Source organism: Cucurbita pepo, chromosome 14, assembly GCF_057944985.1.
Source record: "Cucurbita pepo subsp. pepo isolate OVF chromosome 14, ASM5794498v1, whole genome shotgun sequence".
NCBI classification, from domain to species: domain Eukaryota; kingdom Viridiplantae; phylum Streptophyta; class Magnoliopsida; order Cucurbitales; family Cucurbitaceae; genus Cucurbita; species Cucurbita pepo.
Window position 1 is genome coordinate 6,779,278 of NC_141811.1, and position 6,000 is coordinate 6,785,277.

Genomic DNA, 6,000 nt, shown 5'->3' on the forward strand with positions numbered 1-6,000 from the left:
CGTAACCCACACATCATCATAACTCATAAGCCGCATCGTACGACATAGTTCATACATCATCATAACTCATACAATTTTTTAGCCTATCCTATAGTAAGACCACTTACCTGGTTGGCCTTAGCCGAAGTATTCCCTAATTTATTTAATGTAAGCTCTCGTTCCTCGAGAACTACATCAAATGTTTCCAAGGTTTGATTCCTATCGCATCGTTCGTCACCTTTTGTTAGTATTTCACATTTTAATTAATAATCCAACTAACAGTGTGAACTACGGCTCTAAACGGCCTCAATAAAAATCGAGTTCCATGTTTTCATTGTTTCTAAATTATATAGAATAATAAAACTAAAAACTTAAACTAAAAATATGTCAATATTATTAATATTTCAAGGGGCTTGGATAGTTCAACCTTTAATGTTATATCCTATAGATACAAATATAATAACTTTTCATATCTTCCATTCTCAATCTCTCACTTTATGTTATTTTTTAATTATGTTGTTTACGGTAGGTGCCATCTGAACAGTATTTGCCATTTTCAAACCGTTCTAATTTTCTTTCCTAAAATTTCTCTATTTTTTTTTTCTTTTTCCTTTTAACTCTCGTTCTTTTAACCAGTTCAATTCTACCTCCCTATCTCATTATTTTAATCAATTTAAATCTAACTCTTTTAATCAGTTTCTTCAATGAATTTAATTCTATAATTCTTTTAAGTAGTTTCTTCCGAGGAGTTTAATTCTATTCCCATATCTAAATCTAACACTTTTAATCAGTTTCTTCAATGAGTTTAATTCTATAATTCTTTTAAGTAGTTTCTTAGGAGTTTAATTCTACTCCCATATCTAAATCGTTTAATTCTCTAAATGTTTAATTCTCTTCCGCTGTTTATTCTATTCCCAGATATATATATATATATATATATATATTTTTTTTCGGCTTTTATATTTCCAAATCTAATCTTCTCCTCTTTCCATGTATTGTTTTTATTTTCTTCTCTTTCCATGTATTGTTTTTATTTTCTTCTCTTTCCATGTATTGTTTTTTATTATTATTATTATTACTTGATCTCTTTTCCCAATCTTCCTCTCTCTCTTTCTTTCTTTTTTTTTTTTTATCCTGTTTTCCAAATTTTTTTTTTTTTTATTTTTTTTTTTTATTTGGATATGTTTTCTAGGTTCCTTTTCTTCCTCTCTTTCTTCTCTATCTATTCTTCTTTTCTCACCAAGACTCTTTTAGGATAGATAATTTCTAATTCAGATTATTGCAGATAATTTCTAAATTTCTAACTCATATCTAAATAATTGCTAATATCCTTCCTTAACGAAAGATAAATCTGACTACTAATCTTTTCAATTGACATCTCTCTTAGTTTATCTGCCTACTATCTCTCAATTATCTGCCTTCTTCTGATCTCTCCATTATTGTCTAACCATCTCTCCATCATTATTGTCTAACCATCTCTCCATCATATGCATTTTTTTTCCTCCAGAAGATATTTTCTTTAGGTTTCTGTTTTGTTGGATGACTTATTGATACTGGATGAGAGAGGTATTTTAGGGGAGGGGATGAGAGATTGAAGGAGAAGTGGTCAGTTTTTTTTTTCTTCTTCCTTATTTTGTTATTTTAATTTTAATATATATATTAAACCATCTTCTTTATTTTGTTATAAAAAGAACTTTCGTCCTCAAAAGTCTCCAACTCTTATACTAGTTCGGAGAGTTTTCCACTTATTTCGACCTCAATCTCCCACTAGCCTCTTTGTTGTGGTGATTTCGCCACAACACCTTAACGAACGCAATGTTTCTGTTGCGTAATGCTTTTACTTCTCTCGTTAAGATTCTTATTGGATTTTTCCTCGTAACTTTCATTAAGTTGGAGTGGTTCATAGTCTATTACCTTGATAGGGTCCGTAATGTACTTCCTCAGCATCGACATGTGAAATATATCATGAACTCCTGAGAGGGCGGGAGGTAGGGCTAACTTATACGCTACTAGATCGACCTGCTCGAGAATCTCAAATAGTCCAATGAATTTAGGACTTAACTTGTCCGTACGTCCGAACCTTAAGACACCTTTCATAGGTGCCACCTTGAGGAATACTAGGTCCCTTGTCTCAAACTCTAAGCTTCTACGCCTTACATCGGCGTAGCTTTTCTGTTGAATTTTAGCGGTACGCATCCTCGCTCGAATTTTTATGAACAGTCTCATTGGTGAATCGAACCAGCTCAGGTCCTACTAACTCTCTTTCGCCTACTTCGTCCCAACATAGTGGGGACCTACACCGTTTCCTATACAGGGCCTAGTGTCATACCAATAGTGGCTGGAAGTTGTTATTATATGAGAATTCCATGAGGTGGAGTTTGGAATCCCAACTTCCCTTAAAATCTAGTACGCAAGCGCATAACATGTCCTCTAGAAGTTGGTTTAAACGCTCAGTATGTCCATCTGTTTGGGGGTGAAAAGCAGTACTAAAGTCGAGGCGGGTACCTAGCGCTTTTTGAAGTCCGAGTTAGAACGCTGACGTAAAGCGTGGGTCCCGATCTGACACTATAGACACTGGGACTCCATGTAGTCTTACTATTTCTTTCACATACAACTGTGCCCAATTGTCAACTGTATATGTAGCTTTCCCAGGTAGGAAGTGTGCCGACTTGGTCAACCTATCGACAACTACCCCATCACTGTATAGCCTTTAAGCGTTTTGGGTAATCTTACTATGAAGTCCATTGCTATGTTTTCCCACTTCCACTCTAGTATGCTTAGGGGATGCAACAACCCCGCCGCCTTTTATCTAGGAGCTTTCACTTGTTGACAAACTAAGCACTTGCTCACAAACTCGGTCACGTCCCTCTTCATGCTCTTCCACCAGAAGTGTTGTTTTAAATCTTGGTACATCTTAGTACCTCCTTGGTGCATGGCAAATGGCGAGGTGTGAGCTTTGTTAGTATTTCTTTCCTTAGCTCCTCTATTGTCGAGACGTATAGGCGTCCCTGATACAATAGCCCTTCATCTGAGGTCTTCGAGAATCCATTTACTAGACTCTCAGCTAGCTGGCTTAAGGCTTTCTGTAGGTTTGGATCCTCTCGTTGGGAGGTAACCATTCTTTGCCTAAGTGTAGGTTGCACTGTAAGTCGGGCCAGTTGTGCTATGACTCTCTCGGTCGCTACAACTATGTTGGCTCCCTCGAATTTTCTTTGTACCCTTACTTCCCTCGTAATGAGGGCTGAAGAGTGGGCCGCCTTTCTACTCAAAGCGTCTGCGACCACATTTTCTTTTCCAGGGTGGTACTGGATATCTACATCGTAGTCCTTCACCAATTCTAACCACCTTCTCTGTCTCATATTTAACTCTTTTTGGGTGAATAAATATTTAAAATCTTGTGGTCGATTAAACTTTGAATTTTCTCTCCATACAGGTAGTGTCACCAAATTTTCAGCGTGAACACTACAGCGGCCAACTCCAGGTCGTGGGTAGGGTAATTATCTTCGTATTCTTTTAGTTGACGGGATGCGTATGCAACAACTTTACCGTGTTGCATTAACATACATCCTAGTCCATTCTTTAAAGGCGTCACTATAGATTACATACTCTTCTGAGATATTGGGAACCTTGAGTACCGGGACGGTTACCAATCTCTCTATTAGGTTCTCGAAGCTTGCCTCACTAGCATCATTTCATATAAATGGTACCCCTTTTCTCGTTAACTGTGCCAAATGCAAGGCTATTCTAGAAAAGTCCTACACGAACCTTCGATAGTATCTCGCTAGTCCCAAGAAACTCTGTTTTGATGTTACCGAAGTTGGGCGTTCCTACTTTGTGACCGCTTTGACCTTAGTAGGATCTACGGATATTCCGTCCTTGGTCGCCACGTATCCTAGGAAAGAGACTTATCGTAACCAAAATTCTGCATACAACTTGTTCTCTCTTAGGGTGGCTAGGACTTTTCAGAGGTGTTCCTGGTGTTTCAAGTTTATTTTCGAGTACACAAGGATGTCATCAATGAGCACGATCACAAGTGTCTAGACAGTTCTTGAACACTCGGTTCATTAACTCCGTTAACACAGCTGGAGCATTGGTGAGGCCAAATGACATACCACGAACTTAAAGTGATTATACCTTGTCCTAAATGCTGTATTTGGTGCGTCTTTTTCTTTACTCTTTATTTAATGGTAACCTGACCGCAGATCTATCTTAGAAAATATCGTTGCTTCTCTTAGTTGATCGAACAAGTCTTCTATTCTAGGCTGAGGGTATTTGTTCTTTATGGTTCTCTTATTTAACTCTCTGTAATCGATGCACAAACACATCGATCCATCTTTCTTTTGAACAAACAACACTGGCGCACCCCAGGGGAATATGCTAGGTCGAATGAACCCTTTATCCCGTAAGTCTTGTAATTGCGCCTTGAGTTCCTTCAACTCTGCTAGCGCCATGCGATAGGGTGCTTTAGAAATAGGCCCAGTTCCCGGCTCGAGTTCGATGATGAAGTCGACCGCTCGGGAAGGGGGTATTCCAGGTAGGTCATCCAGATACACATTTGGGAACTCGTTTACGATGGACACGTTTTCTAGGGTCTTTTCTTTTCCTCTTATGTCTACGGCACATGCTAAATAGTCTAACCGCCTTGTTGGACTAGTCTCTTTGTTTTCATCAACAAAATTACCTTTGAGGTAGTCTCGGTACTTGTGCCTTTAAATTTTAAGCTAGGTCACACCGGTGGTGAGAATATCTCTTTTCTTTTTTTTTTTCTTTTTTTTTTTGCGACAGTCTATACTAGCACGGTTTACAGCTAGTCAATCCATGCCTAGTATTACGTCGAAGTCGGTCATCTTTAGTACTATTAGGACTACGCTTAGAGTTTGGTCGGCTACTATTGCTTGGTCATTCTTTACTGTAACGACCCGGGAAAGAAAGAAAAAAAATATATATATATATATATATATATATATATCATAAATAAATAAATGAAAACGAAAAAAAAAAAAAAAAAAAAAAAAAAAACCCAGTCGCCGGAAAACCCGCGAGTTTTCCGGCGACCGCCGAGTTTCGCGGAACCCACGCGAAACGACGGCCACAGCATGCCCACCCTCAACCCAGCATCTTCAGAATACCTGCAAAGGGAGAAAAGAGAGAAAATTTCGAGAGAGAGAGAGAGAGATTTCGGACAAACGTCGGCGAGTGTCCAGTTTCTCCGACGAGCCCTCAAACCACCCTTAAACCGACACCAAACGACCTGTTACTACCGTAAGAGAGATCCCTAACGAAAGCACAATAACTCAGGGTGCGTTTTGTGTTATTTCGTAAGCGTCGTCGTCAGTAACCGAGGTCGGAAAGTTAGGTTTCATAATCGATTCTTAGATCTATGGCTTTTAGGAGCTTTTAGGCCGCAAAACTCCCAAAAAGGAAAGAAGGACGACGAACAAAGAGAAAAAGGGAAGGAAGAGGACCGAAATCGGCAATGGAAACGCCGCGGGAAGGAGAGAGAAAGCTCGCCGGAAAATCGGCCAAAGTCGGGTAAGGAAGACGACATCCACGGATCCAGGTCAACCCGAACCCAGAACCCGGGAGAGCCAGCCCGTTCCTCCCTTGGCCTCTGCCTTCGGCCCAGCCCAACTACAGCGGCCCAAACCTCAAACCGGCCCAGAAGCTACGATTCAGTTGAACCAACCCATACTAGACCCACGGTCCAATTGACCCGGCCTACAAACCAAACACTTGCGGCCCAGCCCAGTAAGCCGAGGCCCAACGTTTAGCCTTGGCCCAGTAGCCTTCCACAGCCCGCGACCCGAACCACAACCCGAACCGGACTCCGACCCGCGCTTCGACCCGACACTACCGCCCGACGTGGCTTTCTCTGCTGCTACCACGTGTCACACAGCGGCGCGGCAGTCCTCGGCTCGGCTCGGCGCAAACGGCTCGGGCTCCCTCTGGTGACGCTCCGGCGGCTCCTCTGGCGGCTCCAGCGGCTGTTCGGCTCGGCTCACCTGTTTTCAGCCCGGTTTC